The 24,741-nt window shown below is 43.4% G+C and overlaps 1 protein-coding gene across 5 annotated transcripts in view; it reads right to left on the minus strand.

Moving 5' to 3' along the window:
- rab27a (RAB27A, member RAS oncogene family) overlaps window positions 1-24,741 on the minus strand; it is a 126,634-nt gene that overhangs the window by 69,109 nt on the left and 32,784 nt on the right. For 2 of the 5 annotated variants that reach the window (XM_041175140.1, XM_041175142.1), the window contains exon 3: window positions 17,599-17,715. The exons of 2 other annotated variants lie outside the window; for them this stretch is intronic. The gene's annotated coding sequence lies outside the window, so the exon portion shown is untranslated. Of the gene's footprint in view, window positions 1-7,204; window positions 7,338-17,598; window positions 17,716-24,741 lie in introns of those variants that run through there. One more of the 5 variants, XM_041175143.1, reaches the window with a different exon arrangement.

Genomic DNA, 24,741 nt, shown 5'->3' on the forward strand with positions numbered 1-24,741 from the left:
TGCAGTACAGACCAGGAGTAATTCTGAGTTACTTAGAGAATCCAGTTTATATGATCAGGGGATGATTATTTTCTGATTTAGGACATGTACAAGAGAGAGTAACGGTGCAGACAGCACATGTCCAATGTTAACTGCCATTGCTAGATTACTGGTAGATGAGAATAAGAATATTCTCTCAACCTGCAAACAGTAAAAAAAATTAGCGATATTTGGGAGTAGGGTTGAGTTCACAAAGGTTTAAAATAATTGCTTGAAACAAAATGGTTCAGATGTTATTTTAAGATCTGCAAACAATTCCCAGCCACTACCCAAAATAGGGCTTCCAGAACAGCCCACAATCAACAACCGCTCAACAGAAGCTCCAATATTCTGAGGACTAGGCTAAGTCTCAGGAACCTCCAGTGCATGAGTGCATGGTTCCAGCAGGCCTAGTCAGCAAGTTACACCAAAATAAAAGAAATTCAAAAGTTGGAGTTATTCCAAAGGATTCAGATTCTCCTACTCAAGGTGCGTCTGGGGGAAAGTCAATGTGGACAAGAGGTCAAGATGACAAACTGTTACATTCCTCAAGTTATGCAGAGGATGGAAAAACACACATTGGAAAAACCTGTTCCTATGAGTTGGACTTCATGAACAAAATCAAAGGTAAACTCCCTATATTAAAGATTATTCAATTACATGAACTTCGCAACACAAACAAGCTATTTGGCCCAACTGGTCTATGCCCCATACAAGCCTTCTCTCATGCCCATTAGCATTTTTAAAATTATTATCCAGTCACAGGATGTGGGCTTCACAGGCTGGGCCAGCATTTATTGCCCATCTCCAGTTGCCCTCGAGAAGGCGGTGGTGAGCTGCCTCCTTGAAGGACTACAGTCCATGTGGTGTAGGTACACCCACAGTGCTGTTAGGAAGGGAGTTCCAGGATTTTGACCCAGCAACAGTGAAGGAACAGAGATATATTTCCAAGTCAGGATGGTGACTTGGAGGGGAACTTCTAGGTGGTGGTGTTCCCATCTATCTACTGTCATTGTCCTTCTAGATGGTAGTGGTTGTGGGTTTGGAAGAAAGGAATTCCTGCACTGCATCTTGTATATGGTACACAATGCTGCTACTGTGCGTCATGTGATGGAGGGAGTGTATGTTTGTGGATGTGGTGCCAATCAAACAGGCTGTTTGTCCTGGAAGGTGTCAAGCCTCTTTTCTTGAGTGTTGTGGAAGCTGCACTCACCCAGACAAGTCAGGAGTATTCCATCACACTGCTGACTTGCATCTTGTAGATGGCGGATAGGCTTTAGGGAGTCAGGAGGTGAGTTACTCATCGCAAGATTCCTAGCCTCTGACCTGCTCTTTCAGCCATGGTGTGTATATGGCTAGTCCAGTTCAGTTTCTGGTCAATGGTAACCCCCAGGATGTAGATAGTGGGGGATTCAGTAATGCCTTTGAATGTCAAGGGGCAATGTTTGGATTCTCTCTTATTGGGGATGGTCATTGCTTGGCACTTGCAAGGCATGAATGTTATTTGCCACTTGTCAGCCCAAGCCTGGATATTGTCTAGGTCTTGCTGCATTTGGACATGGACTGTTCCGTATTTGAGGAGTCACTAATGGTGCTGAACATTGTGTAATCATCAGCACACATCCCCACTTCTGACCTTATGATGGAAGGTCATCAATGAAGCAGCTGAAATGGTTGGGCCGAGGACACTACCCTGAGGAGCTCCTTCAGTGATGTCCTGAAGCTGAGATGACTGACATCCAACAATCACAACCATCTTCCTTTGTGCTAGGTGTGAATCCAACCAGTGGAGAGTTTCCCCCCATGATTCCCATTGATTCCAGTTTTGCTAGGGTCCCTTGATACCACACTTGGTCAAATGAGACCTTGACATCAAGGGCTGTAACTCTTACCTCACTTCGGGAGTTTAGCTTCTTTATCCATGTTTGAACCAAGGCTGTAATGAGGTCAGGAGCTGAGTGGCCCTGGCAGAACCCAAACTCAGTGAGCAGGTATTTACTAGGCATATGCTGCTTGATAGCACTGTTGATGACCCCCTTCCATTACTTTACTGATGATCGAGAGTAGGCTGATGGGGGCAGTAATTGACCGGTTAGATTTGTCCTGCTTTGTGTGTACAGAACATACCTGTCCAATTTTCCATGTAGCCATGTGGATGCCAGTGTTGTAGCTGTACTGGAACAGCTTGGCTAGGAGCGCAGCAAGTTCTGGAGCACAAGTCTTCAGTATTTTTGCTGGAATATTATCAGGGCCCAGAGACTTTGCACTATCCGGTGCCTTCAGCCTTTTCTTGATATCACGTGGAGTGAATTGAATTGGCTGACGCTGGCATCTGTGATGCTGGGGACCTCCAGAGGAGGCCATGATGGATCAACCACTTGGCATATCCTTCTATGTCTTTCTCCCTGATTAGTTTCTTTAACTTCTCCTTAAATGCATTTATGTAACTCGCCTAAGCTGCTCCTGCAGCTTCCTGTTGGTGCACTTGAGCCTTAAAAGCATTAATTTTATCAACGATTCTCTTGATAGATTCAGCTAGATGGACATCTTGAGTTGGCCATTGTAGGCACCAGCCAATGTGAAGAGTAGGCCAGCAGTTAAGCTGTCTCTGCCCTCTTTATATTAATGGTGCTGCTAATAGTAGCTCCACAATACAAAGAGGGACCATCACTTCCAGACCCCTGCCACCACCTCCACTCCCCCACCCCACATACCCATCAAAACAAGGGCTTCCAGCAATTACCAGTACTTGCACCCAATCCCAGCAATCCCTCAGCTGTTAACAGGGCAAGTCATTTTTGAGAGAATCCATCAGAGCTACCAATACCAGAAGAAAAACAAAAATCATCTAAACTCAAACAAGTGTGCCCTGGCCACAAAAACGCAAGATAAATCCAATCTAGCCACAACCAGTCCATTAGTCTACTCTCAATCAAAATGGTGGAAGGTGTTGTTGACAGTGCTATCAAACGACACTTACTCAATAACAAGCTGCTCACCAATGCTCAGTTTGGGCTCCAATAGAATCTCTCAATTTCAGACCTCATTACAATCTTGGTTCAAACATGGACAAGAGCCGAATTGCAAAGGTGAAGCGAGTGACTGCCCTCGACATCAAGGCAGCATTTGAGCAAGTGTAGCATCAGGGAGCCCTATAGTGAAATTGAAGTCAATGGGAATCAGGCTGGAGACACCCCTCGCACAAAAGAGGATGGGTTGTCGTTATTGGAGGCGAGTCATCTTAGCCCCAGGACATCACTGCAGGAGTTCCTCAGGATAGTGCCCTAGGCCCAAACATCTGCAGCTGCTTCATTGCTTCATCAATGACCTTCCCTCCATCATAAGGTCAGAATTCAGGATATTCACTGATAGTCGCAATGTTCATTCACAACTCCTCAGATACTGAAGCAGTCCATGCCTGCATGCAATAAGACTGAACATTCAAGCTTGGGCTGATAAAACATTCATGCCACACAAGTGTCACACATAGGACTTCTCCAACAAGATTCTAACCACCTCCGATTGACATTCAATGGCATTACCATCACTGAATCCCCCACCATCAACAAATAGGAGGTTAACAATTGACCAGAAACTGGAACAGGTATATAGATATCATGGCTCCCAGAGCAGGTCAGAGGATATGCATGCTGCAGCGAGTAACTCATCTCCCGACTCCCAACATCCAACATACACAAGGCATAAGTCTCGGATGTGGATGACAGCGCTTCAACAACAGTCAAGGAACTTGACACCAGCCAGGACAAAGCAGCTCAATTCATTGGCACCCCATCCACCACCTTAAACATTCACTGCCTCCACCACACCGTGCATGTACCATTTACAAGATGCAGTGCAGCAATTCGCCAAGGCTTCTTTGACGAAACCCACGACTTTTACCACCTAGAAGGACACCACAGCAGCAAGCGCATTGGAATGCTCCCACCCATAAGACATAGGAGCAGAAATTAGGCCATTCGGCCCATCGAGTCTGCTGGCCATTCAAGCATGGCTGATAAGTTTCTCAACCCCATTCTCCCGCCTTCTTCGTGTAAACTTTGATCCCCTTACCTATCTAGAACCTATCTATCGCGATCTTAAATACACTCAATGACCTGGCCTCCACAACCTTCTGTGGCAATGAATTCCATAGATTCGCCACTCTCTGACTAAAGAAGTTGTTCCTCATCTCTGTTCTAAAAGGTCTTCCCTTTATTCTGAGGCTGTGCCCTCAGGTCCTAGTCTCTCCTACTAATGGAAACATCTTCCCCATGTCCACTCTATCCAGGCCTTTCAATATTCTGTAAGTTTCAATCAGATCCCCCCTCATCCTTCTAAACTCCATCAAGTATAGACCCAGAGTCCTCAAACATTCCTCCTATATTAAGCCTTTCATTCCTGGGATCATTCTCGTAAACCTCCTCTGGACCCTCTCGAGGGCCAGAACATCCTTCCTGAGATACGGGGCCCAAAATTGTTCACAATATTCTAAATGTGGTCTGACCAGAGTCTTATAAAGCCTCAGCAGCACACCCCTGCTTTCATATTCTAGTCCTCTTGAAATAAATGCCAACATTGCATTTGCCTTCCTAACTACCGACTCAAATTGCAAGTTAACCTTAAGAGAATCCTGGACTAGGACTCCCAAGTCCCTTTGCACTTCAGGTTTCTGAATTCTCTCCCCATTTATAAAATAGTCTATGCCTCTGTTCTTCCTACCAAAGTGCATGACCTCACACTTCCCCACGTTGTATTCCATCTGTCACTTCTTTGCCCATTCTGCTAACCTGTCCAAATCCTTCTGCAGCCTCCCCGTCTCCTCAATACTACCTGTCCCTCCACCTATCTTTGAATCATCTGCAAACTTAGCCAGGATGCCCTCAGTTCCTTCATCTAGATTATTAATGTATAAAGTGAAAAGTTGTGGTCCCAACACTGACCCCTGCAGAACTCCACTAGTCACCAGCTGCCATCCTGAGAAGGACCCCCTTATCCCCACTCTCTGCCTCCTGCCAGACAGCCAATCTTCTATCCATGCTAGTACCTTGCCTCTAACACCATGGGCTCTTATCTTATTGAGCCGCCTCCTGTGCAGCACCGTGTCAAAGGCCTTCTGGAAGTCCAAGTAGGAAACATCCATTGGCTCTCCTTTGTCTAACCTACTCCTTACCCCCTCAAAGAATTCTAACAGATTTGTCAGGCATGACCTCCCCTTGATGAAACCATGCTGACTTTGCCCTATTTTACCATGCACTTCCAAGTATTCTGAAATCTCATCCTTAATAATGGACTCTAAAATCTTACCAACGACCGAGGTCAGGCTAATCGGCCTGTAATTTCCCGTCTTTCGCCTCACTCCCTTCCTAAATGGGGGTTACATTAACGATTTTCCAGTCCTCTGGAACCCTCCCTGACTTGAGTGATTCCTGAAAGATCACCACTAACACCTCCTCTATCTCTTCAGCTATCTCCTTCAGAACTCTGGGGTGTAATCCATCTGGTCCAGGTGATTTATCCACCTTCAGACCTTTCAGTTTTCCTAGCACCTTCTCCTTGGTAACGGCCACAATAATCACCTCTGCCCCCGACTTTCTTGAACTTTGGGGATGTTACGCGTGTCTTCCACCGTGAAGACTGACACAAAGTACCTATTTAGTTCCTCCGCCATTTTTTTGTTCCCCACTATTACTTCTCCAATGTCATTTTCCAGTGGCCCAATGTCCACTTTTGCCTCTCTCTTACCCTTTATATATCTAAAAAACTCTTGAAATCTTCTTTTATAATACTGGCTTTATTTACCCTCATATTTAATCTTCTCCCTCCTTATTTCTTTTTTAGTTGTCCTCTGTTGGTCTTTGTAGGCTTCCCAATCCCCTGGTCTCCCACTGCTCTTCGCCGCATTGTATGCTTTCTCTTTAGCATTTATGCTGTCTCTGACTTCCCTTGTCAGCCATGGTTGCCTCGTCCTCCCTTTAGTATGCTTCTTCTTCCTAGGGATGAATTTTTGCTGTGTCTCCCAAATTACTCCCAGAAACTCCTGCCCTTGCTGTTCCACTGTCTTTCCTGCTAGGCTCATCTCCCAGTCAATTCTGGCCAGCTCCTCCCTCATGCCTTTGTAGTTGCCTTTATTCAACTGTAATACCGTTACATCTGATTCCAGCTTTTTCCTCTCAAATTGCAGGGTAAATTCTATTATATTATGCTGTTCCTTCATAGGTGCTCATCAAAAACCTGGAACTTCCTCCATTACAGCACTGTGGGCTGTAGCAGTTCAAGGCCAGTGGCTCACCACCACCTTCCTGCCGGCAATAAAAACTTGTATTGTCGGTGATGCTCGTACCCCGTGAATGAAGTTTTTTAAACAATCAAGTTTCAAGAAGGAGCGAAATGGCCACTTGTGCCTGTGGAATCGTTTTCAGTGAGTAACTCGCATGGCGTACAGGGAATTTTTTTTTTTAAAAAGGCTATGAAAAACACAGCCTTCCAGCAAGTCTGAGCAAATCAAAATTGAAGTAAATGCTGTTTCTATCTGGATGAGAAAACCTGGAATGTTGCACTGAGCAGTTGTGCATAAACTGACCTCAGTATGTTTCATTTCGTAGTTCCTGTACATTCAGGCGTTTTAAACAAATGGTACCACATTAATCAGCCTAGCCACAACATTTACCCAAACCAGTGCTGGGAAGGCCGTTTCCACATTCCTTTTTCCGAGAGCATTGATAATAATATTAAATTATTTACAGTGACATGTCAACTTGTTTAAAATGCCCGAGTATACTTTGTACATAAACAGCTTCACAACAAGGTGTCAGGATGCAGGAGACTCAACTTTAAAATAATCACAGATAAACATACAAAAACAATAACTTAATGGCACAGTCCAACTACATTAAACACATTCTACGTGCCAGAGTAAAAAACAGCCAGTCGCCATTCTGTGCCAAAAAGCTGAAACCATTAATGGCACTGAAAAATCTTTGAAAAGTCCCAAGTATCCATGTCGGTGAAATAAAAAGTGTGCGGAGTCGATAGCAACATTTCAAATCCTTTCAGAAAGACTGAAGAGTGAGAGCGCGGCAGAGTTGTTAACAACAGCGTTGGAGGTGGTGGGAGAGCAAAGAGGGCACCCAGAGCTTTTCAGCACAAAAACCACCAACCTGGAGCACTCGTTCAAAGCCATCCTTACCTGCAATAGTTCTAGAGATTCACTTTAAAAGTAATTTGATTCAGCCTGTGGCAGCACTTTAACAGCTCCACCTGCAAAGCACACAGCATTTTAGCTTACGTGTCAGTGTTTGCATTTGCTCAGGAACTTCCTGAAGTGAAGGCGTGGCAGCTGCAAGTGTCATGATGGAGAATTAAGGTGTGTGGCAGGTTTGAAGGAACCTCACCACCCCAAGTATTAGGAAACAGTTCTAAGCGTTTAAAAAGGAATTGGTGAAAGTCGATATCTGAATTTAGCAAGTGAGCAAAATGAATCAATTTTAAAAAGTTTGGTGTGTGCAAAAAAAAAAGGACCTTGGAATAAATATTGGATTCAGTGTCAAGTTTCAAAAAATTATTTGTGTAAGGGGTGAGAGAATGGAAATTTGGTCAAAGAAAATGGTGTTCACAATCCTGGCTGAAAATGGCTCATTATTCCAAATGCAACACCTAGAGGCCAATAATACGACCCTGGGGAAGCTGATGTGTAAAATTCCTCAGGCACTAGTTTCCCATCGTTTCAGACACATGAAAGGATGTGTGAGCAATCTGAACTGTTTGGCTCTGCCTGCACTCTGTCCTTGCACAACAGGTGTGCAAGACTCATTAAAGAACTCATTAAGACTTGATTTCAATTCCCACTCTAGAGACCTGAGCAGAAGAATCGAGGTTGGCACTAGTGCAGTACCAAGGGAGTGTTGTATATACACTTCCAGATCATGACCAGTTACAGAGTAAATTTCCAACTTTGCACCAATAATCTACCTTAAGTGTCGGCTGTGGCTCAGTTAGTAACACTCTCACCTCAAGAGTTAGAAGGTTGTGGTTTCAAGTCCCACTCCAGAGACTTGAATACCAGAATCTAGGCTGGCAATGCAGTGCAGTACTGAGAGAGTGTTGCACTGTCAGGGGTGGTGGTTTTTAAATGGGATATTTACTTTTGAGGTTGCGCTTTTTAATTTAGTGCCCAGCTCCTCATACTCTCTATGCAGAACCTCTTACCTTGTCTTACCTACGTCATTGGTATATACATGGACCATGACCACTGCATCCTCTCCCTCCCACAGCAAGTTCCTCTCCAGTCCCAAGCAGATATCCCAAACCCTGGCACCGGGCAGGCAACACAGCCATCTAGACTCTCATTCTCGACTGCAGAGAACAATATCTATGCCCCTGACTGTACTGCCTCCTATCACTACCACATTCCTCATCACTCCCCCCACTAGAATGGCATCTTTCACCATGGTCAGCCTACTCATCCACCTTGCAGTCCTTTCATCTACCTTGTACCTGCTGGACAAATTTAGGGGCTGAAGCTCCTCCGTCACTACATACTGGTTCCCCTTAGCTGCCTGACTTACAGTCACACCCTCCTGTCCGTAACCATTGGCCAACTCAAAGTTCTGTCTAACCTAATGGAATGATTGCCTCCTGGAACAAAGTGTCCAGGTAACTCTTCCTCCTCCCTGATGTCTGCCAAGTCCTGTAACTCAGACTCCAGCTCAGCAACTCTGAGCCGGTGTTTCCTAAGCTGCAGGCACTTTCTTCAGGTGTGGTTGTCTGGGCTTGCAGTACATTCCACAGATTCCCACATGTTGCAGTCAGGGCACACCACCAGCCCTGCCATTTCTGTCCAACCTTATTTAATTTTATTAATTTATGGAATGCGACATCGCTTGCTGGGCCAGCCTCCCTAATTGCCCTTGAGAAGGCAGTGGTGAACTGCCTTCTTGAACCGCTGCAGTCCCTGAGGTGTAAGTAAGCCACAGTGCTGTAGGAAGGGAGATGCAGGATTTTGACCCAGTGACAGCGAAAGAATGGTGATATATTTCCAAGACAGGATGGTGTGTGACTTGGAGGGGGACTTCCAGGTCATTGTGTTCCTATGTACCTGCTGCCCTTGTCCTTCTAGAAGATAGTAGTCAGGGTTTGGGAGGTGTTGTCTAAGGAACCTTGGTGAATTTCTTCAGTGCATCTTGTAGATGGTGCACACTGCTGCTACTGTTTGGTGGTTGAGGGGGTGAATGTTTGTGGAAGGGTTGCCAATCAAACAGGCTTTGTCCTGGATGGTGTCAAGCTTCTAGAGAGTGTTGTTGAAGCTGCACTCATCCAGGCAAGTGGAGTGCACGATTCCTAGCCTCTGACCTGCTCTTGTAGCCATAGTATTTATATGACTAGTCCAGTTCAGATTCTGGTCAATGGTAGCTCCCAGAATGTTGATAGTAGGGGATTCAGTGATGGTGATGCCATTGAATGTCAAGGGGCGATGGTTAGATTCTCTCCTGTTGGAGATGGTCATTGCCTGGCACTTGTGTGGTGTGAATGTTACTTGCCACTTGTCAGCCCAAGCCTGGATATTGTCCAGGTCTTGTTGCATTTGGATTGCTTCAGTATCTGAGTCATCTTGAATGGTGCTGAAAATCATGCAATCATCAAACATCCCCACTTCTGATCTTCTGATGGAAGGTCGGTCATTGAGGAAGTAGCTGAAGATAGTTGGGCCTAGGGCACTACCCCAATGAAATCCTGCAGTGATGTCTAGAACTGAGATGACTGACCAACAGCCACAACCATCTTACTTTGTGCTAGGCGTGACTACAACCAGCAGAGAGTTTTCCCCGATTCCCATTGACTCTAGTTTTGCTAGGGCTCCTTGATGCCACACTTGGGTCAAATGCTGCCTTGATATCAAGGGCAGTCACTCTCACCTCACTACTGGAGTTCAGCTGCTTTGTCCATGGTTGAACCAAAACTGTAATGAGGTCAGAAGCAGAGTGCCTCTGACAGATCCCAAACTGAACATCAGAGAGCAGGTTATTACTAAGCAAGTGCTGCTTGATAGCACTATCGATGACCCCCGCCCATCACTCTGCTGATGATCGAGAGTAGTCTGATGGGGCGCTAATTGAGCAGGTTGGATTTGTCCTGCTTTTGGTGTTCAGGGCATACCCGGGCAAGTTTCCAAATTGCCAGGTAGATGCCAGTATTGTAGCTGTTCTGAACAGCTTGGCTAGGGGTGCAGCAAGTTCTGGAGCACAAGTCTTCAGGACTGCCAGAATATTGTCAGGGCCCATAGCCTTTGCAGTATCCAGTGCCTTCAGCTGTTTCTTGATATCATGCGGAGAGAATCAAATTGGCTGAAGACTGGCATTTGTGACACTGGGGTCATCCGGAGGAGGCCGAGATGGATCATCCATTTGGCACTTCTGCCTGAAGATTGTTGCAAATGCTTCAGCCTTATCTTTTGCACTGATGTGCCAGGCTCCTCCATGATTGAAGATGGGAATATTTGTGGAGCCACCTCGTCCAGTGAGTTGTTTAATTGTCCACCGCCATTCACGGCTGGATGTGCCAGGACTGCAGAGCTTAGATCTGATCCGTTGGTTATGGAATTGCTTAGCTCTATCTATCACTTGCTGCTTATGCTGTTTGGCATGCAAGTAGTCCTAAGTTGTAGCTTCAACAGGTTGACACCTCATTTTTAAACATGACTAGTGCTGCTCCCGGTACGCCCTCCTGCACTCTTCATTGAATCAGGGTTGATCCCCTGGCTTGGTTGTAATGGTAGAGTGGGGGATATGCAGGGCCATGAGGTTACAGATTGTTTTCCTGTGGCCTACAGCACCTCATAGATGCCCAGTGTTGAGTTCCTAGATCTGTTCGAAATCTATCCCAGTTAGCACGGCGATAGTGCCACACAACACAATGGAGAGTCGCCTCAATGTGAAGACGGGTCTTCGTCTCCATTAGGACTGTGTGGTGGTCACTGCTACTGATACTGTCATGGACAGATGCATTTGCAGCATGCAGATTGGTGACAATGAGGTCACGTGTGTTTTTCTTTCTTATTGGTTCCCTCACCACCTGCCACAGACCCAGTCTAGCAGCTATGTCATTTAGGACTCAGCCAGCTCGGTCTATGGTGGTGCTTCCGAGCCACTTTTGGAAGTCCCCCACCCAGAGTACATTCTGCACCCTTGCCACCCTTAACGTTTCCTCCAAGTGATGTTCAACATGGAGGAAATGATCCATCAGCTGAGGGAGGGTGGTATGTGGTAATCAGCAGGAGGTTTCCTGCCCATGTTTGACCTGATGCTATCAGACTTCATAGTGTACATCTCACTCAGTTGTAGTCACTTATCTGTACGCCTCTTTCTCTTTCATTTTAGCAGATATTCAATGAAGTTGGATAGCTTGGTTCTCAATTGGGTGGTGGAAGTTCTGTATATACTGTGGGCTTGTACTCACTACAAACTGTGGTTTAGATAGTCTAAAGTTACTTCACAAAAAGATCAGAAGCAGAAATACAGAACTTCCAATAAAGTGGAGGTGCATGTTGTGTCAAACACAGATTCCAGAACATTCTAACCCAATGCACCCTTAGGTACTTCAGAGATCATGAAACTCGGATAGAGACTGTGCCAGGAGATTAAGTCTTGAGAGGTGATCCATCTAGAATATTTACTTCAACGAAGAGAAAAAAAAGCAAGCTTGTTGTTTTAACCGAAAATATTAATGAAGTGGTTTATACAGATCCAGCCTTCAAACAGATTTGTAAAGTTTTGCTCTTACCAATTTATTTAAAAGCACAAAGCAAACTTTAAAAAAAATCTCAGAGGCAATTTTGTAACCAGCCAAGTTAGTTCATTTCACAGCTCTCATATTATCAAAATTTCTTCCGCTATTTTAAGGGAGGGGAGAAAGACCATAAGACATAGGAGCAGAAATTAGGCCAATTGCCCCATTGAGTCTGCTCCGCCATTCAACCATAGTTGATAAGTTTCTCAACCCCGTTCTCCCACCTTCTCCCCTTAACCTTTGATCCCCTTACCAATCAAGAACCTATCTATCTCGGTCTTAAATACACTCAATGACCTGGCCTCCACAGCCTTCTGTGGCAATGAATTCCATAGATTCACCACTCTCTGGCTAAAGAAGTTTCTCCTCATCTCTGTTCTAAAAGGTCTTCCCTTTACTCTGAGGCTGTGCCCTCGGGTCCTTGTCTCTCCTACTAATGGAAACATCTTACCCATGTCCACTCTATCCAGGCCTTTCAGTATTCTGTAAGTTTCAATCAGAGCCCCCCTCATCCTTCTAAACTCCATCGAGTATAGACCCAGAGTCCTCGAACATTCCTCATATGTTAAGCCTTTCATTCCTGGGATCATTCTCGTGAACCTCCTCTGGACCCTCTCCAGGGCCAGAACATCCTTCCTGAGATACGGGGCCCAAAATTGCTCATAATATTCTAAATGTGGTCTGACCAGAGCCTTATAAAGCCTCAGCAGCACATCCCTGCTTTTATATTTTAGTCCTCTCAAAATAAATGCCAACATTGCATTTGCCTTCCTAACTACCGACTCAAACTGCAAGTTAAACTTACGAGAATCCTGGACTAGGACTCCCAAGTCACTTTGCATTCCAGATTTCTGAATTCTCTCCCAATTTAGAAAATAGTCTATGCCTCTATTCTTCCTACCAAAGTGCATGACCTCACACTTCCCCACGTTGTATTCCGTCTGTCACTTCTTTGCCCATTCTCCTAACCTGTCCAAATCCTTCTGCAGCCTCCCCACCTCCTCAGTACTACCTGTCCCTCCACCTATCTTTGAATCATCTGCAAACTTAGCCAGGATGCCCTCAGTTCCTTCATCCAGATCATTAATGTATAAAGTGAAAAGTTGTGGTCCCAACACTGACCCCTGCGGAACTCCACTAGTCACCGGCCACCATCCTGAGAAGGACCCCCTTATCCCCACTCTCTGCCTCCTGCCAGACAGCCAATCTTCTATCCATGCTAGTACCTTGCCTCTAACACCATGGGCTCTTATCTTACTGAGCAGCCTCCTGTGCGGCACCTTGTCAAAGGCCTTCTGGAAGTCCAAGTAGATAACATCCATTGGCTCTCCTTTGTCTAACCTACTCGTTACCTCCTCAAAGAATTCTAACAGATTTGTCAGGCATGACCTCCCCTTGATGAAACCATGCTGACTTTGCCCTATTTTACCATGCACTTCCAAGTATTCTGAAATCTCATCCTTAATAATGGTCTCTAAAATCTTACCAACAACCGAGGTCAGGCTAATCGGCCTGTAATTTCCCGTCTTTTGCCTCACTTCCTTCTTAAACAGGGGGTTTACATTAGTGATTTTCCAGTCCCCTGGGACCCCCCCGACTCCAGTGATTTCACCACTAACGCCTCCACTATCTCTTCAGCTATCTCCTTCAGAACTCTGGGGTGTAATCCATCTGGTCCAGGTGATTTATCCACCTTCAGACCTTTCAGTTTCCCTAGCATCTTCTCCTTGGTAATGGCCACCATACTCACCTCTGACCCCCGACTCTCTTGAACTTTGGGGATGTCACTCATGTCTTCCACCGTCAAGACTGACGTAAAGTACCTATTCAGTTCCTCTGTCATTTCTTTGTTCCCCACTACTACTTCTCCAATGTCATTCTCCAGTGGCCCAACGTCCACTTTTGCCTCTCTCTTACCCTTTATATATCTAAAAACACTCTTGCAATCTTCTCTTATATTACTGGCTAGTTTACCCTCATATTTAATCTTCTCCCTCCTTATTTCTTTTTTAGTTGTCCTCTGTTGGTCTTTGTAGGCTTCCCAATCCCCTGGTTTCCCACTGCTCTTCACCGTATTGTATGCTTTCTCTTTAGCTTTTATGCTGTCTCTGACTTCCCTTGTCAGCCATGTCCTCCCTTTAGTATGCTTCTTCTTCATAGGGATGAATTTTTGCTGTGTCTCCCAAATTACTCTCAGAAACTCCTGCCATTACTGTTCCACTGTCTTCACTGCTAGGCTCATCTCCCAGTCAATTCTGGCCAGCTCCTCCCTCATGCCTCTGTAGTTGCCTTTATTCAACTGTGATACCGTTACATTTGATTCCAGCTTTTTCCTCTCAAATTGCAGGGTAAATTCTATCATATTATGGTCACTTCCTCCTAAGGGTTCCTTCACCTTAAGCTCCTTTATCAAATCTGCCTCATTACACATCACTAAATCTAGAATTGCCTGTTCCCCAGTGGGCTCCACCACAAGCTGCTCAAGCTGTCTCGTGTCCACCAGACAGCAGCAAGCTAATGAAAGGGTCATACAGATAATGGGCTGAAGGTGAAGTCAGGCAGGCGTGGAGACTAAAGGCACTGTGGAAACAGGAGGCAGCTATCCAGCATCTTGGACCTGCTCCACTGTTCAATTGGATCATGGGTTGACCTGCACCTCAACTCTACTTATCGGCCCATGTTCCATATCCCTTGCTTACTTAATAAAAAATCTGTGGATCAGAGTCTTGAAAATGTCTTTAGGAGAAACAAATTCAAGATTTCCAAGAGCCTGTGTAGAAGAAGTGCTTCAGGATTTCATTCCTAAAAAGGATTTTGAAAACAGGAAGAGAGGAGAGGTGTGTAGATACAGTGGTGTAGGAAAATAATTCCCAATGCCAGAAGCATGATGGCTGAAGGACTGACCTCTAGTGGTGGAACAAGGTAATGTGGAAAACAAGCTGTTCCAGAGGCTTGCCTCCCTGCACCAAATTAATGAATTAGCTTAAGTTTTAGAAGATAGAGATCAGACAGCAGCGAGAAAACTGGAAAGCATTTGAGAAATTAGGTGGAGATAATATTTTTAAAATAACCCAGCTTCTTACGTGCTTTGTGTATTGCTGCCCTATGGTCTCTAGATGTCATCAGCCAACACCACTAAGTCTCTACTTTTTAGCCCAGTTATTGGATGCTCAAGTTGTGCGTATTTTTAGTTCTAATTTATGATAACTTACTCGTGTCCACATTGAATTTCCTTTGCCACTGATGCATCTATCTGTAAACCTTACCCATTTCTTGGATCTTGCCTTGGAGTCCAGAACAATCCACATTTGGTGTCAATTGAATTTAATGCACTTGAGATTGATTGCCAACTGTCTCCACAGACTAAGGACTGGAGAGATCCCATCACACCACAGACCCCTCATTCTGCAATTCGGATATGGCATCAGTGGTCCAATTTTAACACACAAAAACTAACCCCAATGGGGCTACAAAGAGGGGAGTCAGAAACACTATTTAATTGAGCCACTAATTTTTAAAACCAGAATTGAACTAAATTCAAATGTTAATTTAGGGGAAATAACAGGAACCTTTTTGATACAAGAGAGTTGCAGTTCTTAGTGGAGAAAGAATATTTGGCCTTGCCCTGCAGGATAAGTAGCGAGTATGATGATTTGTCGACTGCAACTCTCCATTAACAAAAACTATAATACTCCAGAAGAGCACATACAGCAATTTATCCAAATAACCTTAATAATCCTACTGAATTGCAGAACTTCAGTTCACTGAAGCATCTATTTTTTGGAATATTGTGGATGGTAAAACAGCTCCAAGTTCTCTCAAAGCCAGAGTAGCATTGTCGATATGTTTCTATTTTCAACAGAAATCCTTACTACAGAAGCTGATGGGGAAATAAGACAACCTACACTGTTGCTGCAAAGACTTCAATTAATACATTTTCTTGACATCGATTGCAACACTGCTACAAGAACTCAGTCCAAGTGTTGGGAGTGCTTTAGAGGTGCAGCATTGGGAAGTCAATATTAAGCTGCAGTCACAGGGCAAGAAGCAGTTTCACACTAGGATGTGCATTTAGAGTGGTGCAAACTGGTAATGGTAAATTATACAAACCAGTGCTTTGTTAAAGAATGCTCCAAAGGGAGCAAAGTAGTATGGCTTTAAAAGCAAATAATTTCCCTTGGGGATTTGAATGCTTTTGTTTTGGGCTGTCCAGGGGCCTTTGGAAGCCTCAGTACATTGATGTCAGTTCTTAAGGCAACACAGGTTCTATTGGAATAGTCACTGGCCAGGACCCTCGCTGTAGCCTGGGACCACCCCCACTCCTCCCCCTAAATTCTCCATCAGATGGGAGAGGAATGGTTGGCAGACTTGCACTCTTTCCTCACTCCCCCAAGTAAGTATTTTCAATAGAACATCTTAAAAGAACAAAAATAGGTCATAAAATTAAATCCACATTTTTGCTCTTCGACAAATTCAGGGGCAATTACAACATAGCCTTCCAATTATTACACAATATTCTGTGGTGCTAAACTTACGGATGGAGAATGTTGCTACATTGTCATTTTCCATTGAGACAGAACACACACACACACACACACAGTAGGAAGCCAGCCATTAGACTGCTTCCCTTCATGACTTAATTATTAACATTGAAATCAACAGCATTTGCCGAATTTAAAATGCGTTTTTGGTGCATTAAATATTTGTTTAGCGTCCAATTGCATTTTGCCAGATGGAGATGGGGTGATCCTGCAAAGACTGTTCAAATCTCCCATTTGCACTGCAGAGAATCAAATGCATCCAGCGCTGGATTTAAAACTAAGGGAAGAGGCCAACTCAAACCATCATAAAAACCCAACTGTGGGTCAGAAACTCTAGGTTCATTTGCAGTGAGTCAGCCAGCTGAAGAGAAAATATGAATGGAAAAAAATACCATTCCTAATGCGTATATATTAGGGATCTTATCAATTATGCAATCGCAACTTTCAAAATAAAATAGTGAACTGTTTGGGAAAGGGTTTTGCGTAGCCCTGTATTTAAAAAAAATCACAGAGGTGGCGTGGATCTGATCTATTCCCAGCTCTGACGCAACTGCCGATACTCTTGAGTTAGAATCTAGCATGAAGGGTGAAAATTAATTCACCCTTGGGGGATAAAATAACATTTTTTTAAAAAATCAGTCGTCATGGCTTGCTTTCTCCACCAGATGACATGAGCTGAAAGTCAGGTACTTGGGGGTAGGGGGAAAAAGAGAGAAAAAAGGAGGAAGTATCAAGTCCTAGTATACCACTCGGCTTCAAATGTAAAGCAGCTTCATCATCAATTAGCTGGGGCTAGAACGTACAAATTAATTTTAAATCAGCTCACATAAAGGCAGATTCTTAAGAGGCATAAAACAGTTGCTTCTTTGCATCAGACAACAAGCATCAGACCACAAGCATGTACAGAATGAAGAAAACCATTTGTTTAAACTAAGTTACGTAGAATCGTCATACTTCAGGATACAATTCCCACATTCAGATGATCTCATTCATGATTTCATTTCATTACAGCACTTGAATTCAGTGAGCAAACTCCTTAGTCACTCACCGCCTCACATTATTAATGGAATGGCTTTTTATCTTTTAAATGAAAATCCATTGCACTTGATTAAATCAGAGCCAGTGCCAAAGCTGCCCAAATGATTCTTAAAAAAGATACGGTGGATCAAAGTTGTTCAAGGCTTTATAACACTTCAAGATACTGAACAAAACCAATTGGAATATTGATCTAGTTAAAAATTGCGCAAACAGCTCATACCTTCGTACGATGGAAAAAAAATCCAGCCCGGTGTCCAAACTTTCCGTGTCCAATCCCACTAGGAAGCGAACTCCACTGTCCTGGCCCGGCCACTAAGTGTCTGTTTCATCCAGAATGCTGAGATGGGGGGGCAGGGAGAGAGAGAAAGAAAGGTTTCAAGAAAATCCGAATGCTCCGACCATCTAACTGGGGCCTTGCCCAATGCACAAAAACCACTAAATCTATCAAGAGAGAGACACAAACTTACACAGCAAATCCAATAAACACGAGAAGCAGTTGCCAACTACAAAGACTGCAGCCTTTCCTAATAGGCATCAGCTGCTTATCATGTGGTCCTGAAGGCTGATCAAGGCCTTTTCCTTCAGAACAAACTATCCAATTAAGTTCTGAAACCATGTCTCCTGCACATTAACCAAATCGTCTAAGATTTTGAAACTTCGATAGAGTAAACTGCATTATAAAAGTCCAGCTATCCACGTTATCTGTGGGCTAAAGGCTTCATTTGTCCAAATCAAATGTAGTCAACAAACAAAAAAAATTGTGTTCCACAATAATACAAAAGTAGAAAATACTGCAGATGCTGAAGTCTGAAATAAAGACAGAAATGCTGGAAATACTCATCAGGCCTGGGAGTATCTGTGGAGGGGGGAATCCAGAGTCAACCTTTTAGGTCGACTATTCCATCAGAATGGAATGTTCCGATGTCACGTTTTATTCAAGTTATGCATTTCAGTTGACTTTTGAAATCTTCCCCAAACATTCCTCCTTAGAGCTCTGATTCTTGAATCGACATAACTTTCCAAACTTTAAGAGACTCAACCAGCTAGCTGACTACAAATCTCAGAACACAGCCCAAGGAACCCTCTCCTCAGAGTCCAACGAAAATATCTTGGAGCAGAGGCAAAACACCAGATAGATGGATTGTCATTTCGATGAACAGCAAAAATACATGGCCACTTGCAAAGTGCGGTGAGTAAAAAAAAGCAAGAAATAGTTTTAAGGCAGCCTGTCCGCCATTCAATAAAATCATGGCTGATCTGATTGCAGCCTTAAGCCCACTTCCCTGCCCATCCCCAAAACCAGCTATTTTTTTCCCAATGAACCAAACGAAAACAATAGTATAAATAGCCCTGTTACGCTCCTGGACGAGGCCCACAATTTTATTAGGATCCACATAATTGTTGTAAAGTAAACAAAATTTGAAATCCCAGTTAATCACGAAGAGAATAAATTGACAAGTTTCCAAAGTTTTAAAGAAAACAAATTTTACTACACAAGAGTCAATAAGGCAAATTGTCAATACTATCCATCTTATAAAGATCCAAAACTAACATGAGGCAGACATGAATTAATAGGCGAACTGTGGTCAAACAGCACAAACTGCACAATAAGTGACAGTCACAACCAAGACAGATCCCATCAATTTCTCAGCAACTCACCCAGACATTAGTGATCACTTGAGTCACACAAATCCTAGAAAACTCTGTTTTCATGAAGGATTTTAGCTCCTTTCCTTCAAGGAAAAAGCCTCTGATTTTTCTCAACAGCTTCTCCAACTCAGATTGCCCCAACAACTGCTCACCTCCCAATTATTCAATCTCTTCTCTTGAGACTCTGATACACTGGATTCACAAGGCCGTACCCCAGCATCTAATCACTGGCACAATCCCAGCTGCCTAGCTGCTCTGAGCAGAACACTACCGCTCACTGGCTTTCCTTTGCCCCAGATGCCGGCTTCACAGCGCAGACATCTTCACTTCAGCCTCACCGAGCTGACAAACTGGACTTCCCCGAGCCCCAGCAGCATGGCGCAACACCTACTCCGGGACTTCTCTGGATCATAGCTGCATGGAGCCATTGACGGCATTTCACGTGGGGCCATCAACCCTCTGCTGCCTCTTCACCTCCGGACTAATCCATCACTTGGGCTCCTCCTCACGCCCAAAACCCGAGTCCCGAGGTCGAGTTTTTTGCGCTGCACACCAGGGGAAGTGAGCAAGCTTTTTGAACCATCCCCTCTACGTCCTTTGCTTGGGGTTTCAGTAAACAAAAAATGCTTTTAAGTCACCTTTTGTACATGCGCGGCATGTCCCCCGCCACTCTCTGCACTCGCACAGATGCCCCGGGCATGCTAGAACTTATACTCCTTGGCTCCGAAAGCGCACAGCACAAACCCAAGAATACAGATTCCCTGACAGCAGTAAAATATATATATCCACAGCAAGGGGATGTTATATACAATGGTGCAAACGTGCTATTGTTAGAGAACCAGGTGGACACAGTTTGTACACAGTCACAAGTCAGAAGGTTGAAGGTTCAGGTCCGGCTTCGGTACATAATCTTGCCTGACACTGCAGTAACCACAGGAGTTCCGAGTTAGTACGGGTGGCATCTAGCAGATGAGATGTCAAAGGGGTACAGCCTTGTGAATCCCATGACATTCTTCAAAGGCATCAAAGAGCAGGATATTCCCCTCTCCTCTTTATAAACATAGTCTTCTCTTAACCACTAGCACTAAAGGAAGACCTTAACTGAATCAATTATTTCATTTTCCATCTGTGGGATCATTACTGTGTACAAATTGGTTGCACTTCAAAAGTAATTTGTTGGTTGCAAACACCACTCTCACCAGTCTCCATAGAAACATTTCCATTCTCCTGACTTCACTGTTCCCATCAACCTTTATCTGGTCATTTATCACATTGCAGTTTGTGGGATCCTGCTGTGCATTAACTTGGCTGCCATGTTTCCGACATTACTACAGTCACACTTCAAGAAGTACTTCAAAGTAAAGCATTTTGGGACATTTGGCAATTACCAAAGGCACTGTTTAAAGTGAAAGTCCTTTTTATTTTCTAACCTTACACTTCACTCGACAGCTCCGCTCCCTAGAGCAGTGCTCAATTCTCCACCTGACTCCCCCAAGCCCCTGACCAGCACCCTGAACAATGTGATCAGCCACCACAAAAGGAGGTAATCTTATCAATATGGGAAACATAGGCAGAAGATTTGTCTCCTTCACATCTATGACACTTCACTGAAGCTGCCAACATTGGCCAGTAAATCTCTGTATGTGACGGCACTGTAATTCTAATATTTCATTTTAACAATGCTTAGCTGTAACGGAGATGACTAAAAAAAGTAAATAATACCCAATTAGGTTGATAAACTAGCCAATATTTATACTGCTATTTATGTCTGAAATACCAACAACTCAGAGGAAAACATAAACCTTAGGAAAGTTGTAATGGCTATTTCCTGGTGAGAAGACTACCTGCGAATGCTAGGAGGCATTTCCTACCCTGGTACATCACATTATTGCATCTGTTGATTGCATTTTAATGGTAATTAATTAAACACTAGTGGAGGGCATTAATTGAGGTTTCACTTGTGCAGGTAAGAAGAGACACTCATTGAAAATAAGGTGTGGTTGAGTTAGGAGATATATGCTTGCAATGCTTCATTCCGTAAACAAACATTACACTAAGTAGAGATTGGTTCCAGTACTATTCTTCACCAATTGACTTCACTGATTCTAACAGTATCTGGTAACATGGCGGGTAGTATCTCACCAGCTGATCATTCCACATGATGCAGAACTGGTACAATTTCATTTAAAATTCCAGATATAAACAAACAGTTACTAGCTATAAAGTGACATCTAGCCTGAAAAAGGCGCGGATGTTTATTTAAAGATAAACACAGCTGTTGATCTAGTTACACCTTTAGTGCACTAACTTATATTTAATTAAAAAAATAAATCAAACTTTGGTGAAATAACAGACAGGGTATACAATTTCTACGCTAATTGAAGAGGGGAGATGGAATGATTGCTGCTAGCGAAATTGGCAGCCTGCTTTTTTTTTCTGCTAACGTCAACAGGAAAGGCCAACAATTCGCTGTCACCGAAGACTAACCTCACCCTCACTGAATGGTTACAGCACAGGAGGCTGTCTGGCCCATCAGCTCGCTGTTAAGAGTGACTCAGCTAGTTCCACTACACCTCCCCTTGTTCCCCGTAGCTCTGCAATCCTTTATTTCCTCTTCAGATAACTATCCAATTACCTTTTGAAAGTCACAACTGAATCTGCCTCTACCACACTGATGCAGCACATTCCAGATCCCAAACATTCCTTTTTTTTTTGAAAGTGCAGTTTTCCCTCAAGTTACCTCTTTTTAACAATCATGTTAAACTGGTGTCCTCTGGTTCCTCTGCCAATGGGAGTAGTTTCTCTCTATCTATTTTGCCCAGACCCCTCATGAATTTGAACACTTATTCCATACCTCACCATGATGGAGAACATATTTCCCATGAACAAACAGTCCTGGCATGACCAGGATTACAGAATGGAAACTGTAGCCCATTCACAAGAGCCAATTCAAACTTTCAATCCATGCTTTATTGATGGGGATCAGTGACTGATGGACATTTGAGAAGCTATGGCACAATTGTGCCGGAAATGGAAACAATAGCTCAAATAAAGGCAAGTGTGGTTCAGTGCCAAAGGATTTACTTAAATATAACAATGGAAATGGAATAGACTACAGCTTCATACGAGGAGCCAAGAAACCCAAATTGGTTTTCTAATTCAGGTGTGTTAGTGAATCATAGCCCTTTGTAAAGAGGGATTGCACAAATCCTTTGACTTTCTCAGCACAGGTCCATTCTCAAACATTACTTTAAAAACATATTTGGAAAGGTCCATATGGAACAGCAACCCCTTTCAAACCAGCACCATGCACTGGAGAAGGGAGGTTTATCATCCAAAAGGATGGAACTTCAGTCACTGTTTCCACCTCAGTATTTTACGGTGAACCTTAATCAGGACGGCGTTAATCAGTAAAGGTTGTGGGTTCAAATCCTAGACCTGAAGCAGGAACTCACAACCTTTTCAGATGTGCAACTGTCAAATGACCCAGAACTAATCTTTTGATCCAAAACAGCTGGTTTCAAAAAACTTGAGCCAACAGACCGTCAGCAAATTAAGTTAAGATGTCAGTGTTCGCATTCAGCTTAGAATCAAGGAAACTTCAAATCATATAGGACCTTTGCTACTACCTCGAATTGCCAGTTCAGGACAGCTTACTTCTCAAGCAGTATTCAAATTTGTAGAATTCTAAATTTCCTGCCTTGACTGCAGGAAAGATGCAGGATTTTTTTTTAAACTTGTCTGCTGCACAGCCAGAGCATTTCTGGATCCATAAAGTGTAACTGAACAAAATCTGCAACACACAAGCCAACTTCAAACCGAACATACCAACCAACCACATACTCCTTTAGATAAGGAGGGAATGGACTGCCTTCAAATTTAAGATTGATAATTCTTTGAAACCAATGTGTCCCAGTTTGACATTGCAGAATTGCTGATACTATAATCTTCCCATTGTCTGTGATGTGTGGGACAGGCAAAGTGAAGAGATGCCAGTGTTTTAATTCACTTTCCCTGCACTCTGCAGTAGGACTGCAAACAAGGCAATCAGAGATTAGAAAAAAAAATTTCCCAAAATATAAATGTTACAACTCCAGCCCTCAAAAAGAAAAGAGCACGTTAAGACAGTCACAAATCAAACAACTGGGTTTCAGACTAGCAGTAAATGAATACCTCAACTTTTGAGATTTGACGGTGAATCAGTGAACAGCGCTGGAAGTACCTCGCTACTAACCCCCTATTCCCAAAGCCTAAACATACTGTGAGGAGCCCATTTTTGGAAAAACTTGAAGGACATTAAGCTTTGGACATTCCTCCTCCTGTGTTATTTTAAAAGTTTGTAATAATAATTTGGGATGTGACTATGGCATTCCTCAAGAAACCATGGATCAAGATAGATAACCAACAAGGAACTCCTGGAGAGGGAAGAGATACTTTGCATATCTAAGTTAACAAAGAGCTGCAGTTGCCAGGCTAAAGACTCTTGCTGATTGGTTAAAAACACTTGGCCTGAGTGAACATCTTAGCCTTTTAAACTCTCAGTGAGTGAGTGTGGGGTGCCTTAGAAGCAGGCTGCAAGAAAGAAGCTCTCTTTCCCACCTTTACGTTAAACTTACCTCAAACATCTCATCAAGATAACATCTGTTTTTTTGAGAGTTCACAAAGCTGTGATAAGAAAGAGTCATCAAGGACAGTTTCACCAACAAATCCATCTGAAAGAACTTCCAGATCTATTGTGACCAGAATTCTATTGGATCAACAGTGTCAACTCTCTTCAAATTTTATCCCTTTAAAGGAAACTTTCTCATACTCCAGGCTGTGCAGGGGACTGTATTTGTTTTGCTCTGTTCTGAGGTTGAGTGTGTGTGTGTGTGTGTGTGTGTGTGTATGTGTGTGTATGTGTATACTGGGTTCAAATATCTGCTTTTTTTTTAAAAGGGGGAAAAATCATTACACTTCTAAACTACAACTTGCATGTTAACCAGTTTATTAACTTGTTCTTTTTAAAAAATAGTTTATTTTATAATAAGTCAATATTTTTTGTGTTTACTGAAAGAGGCCTGGTTAGAGTCTTTTTACCCAGGGAATAATAATATCAAAAGGTAACAACTGGCCAATTTTTGGAGTGATTTAAATTTAAACTATTGTTGTGACCTGTGGGGAAACGGGACACACTCCTCCCATCCCAGTCCCTAACAATACCTGCAACTAAGAATGAACAGCAAAATAACTATTTTAAAGAAAAGCTGTTGAGCAATAATGCTACCAGCAACCTGCAAGCAAATCAGGCCACTGTGAAGTTGCCATTAAGAATTAAAATGTCAAATTTGATGAGTGCCTCCATTAGCCTACATGCAACAGTTATTACTACATTTGCAGCTTGGTGCAGGGCGGTGGGGCCAAAAATAAAATGACACCTTTCTTCACATCAAAACAGTAAAAGCATTTATCCAGAATCAATCTTGCTAAAAGTTTATATTTTAATCCATTTGTAGATCAATTCTTTTAAAACCTCCCCCCATGCTGTCCCCGTCCATATACACACACACACCACACACACACACACCACACACACACATACACACACACACACCACACACACCACACACACAGACACCACACACACACACACACCACACACACACACCACACACACACACCACACACACCACACACACACACATACATACACACATAAACACACATACACACA

The sequence above is a fragment of the Carcharodon carcharias genome, chromosome 26 (genome assembly GCF_017639515.1).
Source record: "Carcharodon carcharias isolate sCarCar2 chromosome 26, sCarCar2.pri, whole genome shotgun sequence".
Classification (NCBI taxonomy): Eukaryota; Metazoa; Chordata; class Chondrichthyes; order Lamniformes; family Lamnidae; genus Carcharodon; species Carcharodon carcharias.